Source organism: Triticum dicoccoides, chromosome 6A, assembly GCF_002162155.2.
Source record: "Triticum dicoccoides isolate Atlit2015 ecotype Zavitan chromosome 6A, WEW_v2.0, whole genome shotgun sequence".
Classification (NCBI taxonomy): domain Eukaryota; kingdom Viridiplantae; phylum Streptophyta; class Magnoliopsida; order Poales; family Poaceae; genus Triticum; species Triticum dicoccoides.
In genome coordinates this window covers 216,279,951-216,281,361 of record NC_041390.1, presented here as the reverse complement: position 1 = coordinate 216,281,361, position 1,411 = coordinate 216,279,951, and positions in this window count along the sequence as shown.

Genomic DNA, 1,411 nt, shown 5'->3' with positions numbered 1-1,411 from the left:
AGCCAGGCCGGGCCAGGCACGTTTTACAGCCAGGACAGCTGTTGCCGCACCCTTTCCGGAGGTCCTCATCGCGGAATCTACAAGTTAATCAGGCGACACCTGAGGTACCACGGCCCCCGCAAGCCCGCTCAGGACTCGCCGGGGTCGGAAGGTACACAAGTCAGCTGACTCATCACCGGGCTAGCAGCTAAGTTCATAGGCAACGTTATACTTACCAGGGTACTAATTGCAAACCTTTACATGCGGGGCTTCCCCTCCCAAAATGCTCTTACATTCTTCAGGACCAAGCCCGAACCTTCTTCGTGCAGGATAAACAGCAGTGACATGCGGTCAGTTGGACATATCACTCACCGCGTCTTCTTGGGCATCCTCGGAGGCATCACTGGCGTCATTGACATTGCCGCCGCCGCCAGCATCTCCGTCAGCGCCAGGCTCGTCCACAACACCGCCTTCATTGGTGGCCACGACCACGCCGTCATCATCAGATGCAAAGGCCCTGACGAGGGCATCCACATTGTCATCCACCCATCGCGCCAGGTCGCCCCAGACGGCTATGGGCACGGGTGCGATGGCAGCGTCGAAGTCGAAGTGGGGGTCCCTGCCCAGTAGATAGCTAAAGACGCGGGAGAATGCACGCCCGAGCAAGGCTCGGCTCCTCTCTTCGACAAGCCAATGGAACCTTTCGGAGCGGTTCTCCAGAAGCGTCACCACATCGGTGAAAAACTGGGGGTTGCCGGCGTAGTTGACCTCGTGCGGCTCCTTAGCGACAGCCTCGCAGATGTTGCCCAAAGCCGTGTTGGCCCTTTCTCTAAGCGTTTGAAGCATGGGGGCATGCTCACACTCCAGAACCCGCCGCCGACGGATCTCTTCCTCATTCCGCTACGCGACGGCCTCGGCATCATCAACCCTCTGTTGGAGAAGAAGCTGCTCGGCCCGGGAAGAGGACAGCTCCGCCTGTGCTGCGCTGAGGGCGGCTGCGGAGGAGTCCGCACGCTGTGTCACTTCGGCCAGTTTGGCCCTGAGGGCCGCGGTCCTGCCCTCAGCCTCGGCCTTGATCAGCCCCAACGTCATCTCGTATTCGCGCTCGAAGGCCGAGCGAGCTTCCGCCACGCGGTGATCGACTTCTTCCTGGGCCCGGGCTTCGCGCGCGGCAACTTCATCCTCCGCCCGAACCACCAGGCGCTCCCTCGTCTCCAACCGCTCAAGATCAAGGTTGCGCTCGGTGGCCTCCAGCGTCAGCACCTCCTCGCGCTTCAGAAGCTCCGCCCGGTCAATAGGGGCCCCCTCCATCGACTCAGGGGCCGCCTGGCGCAGTTCCACTTGCTGCTCCAGGGAGTTGCTCCAGGCCTGGAGCTCCCATGCGCGCTCCTCCGCATCCTTGCGCCGTCGGTCTGCTTCCCGAGCCTCCTCG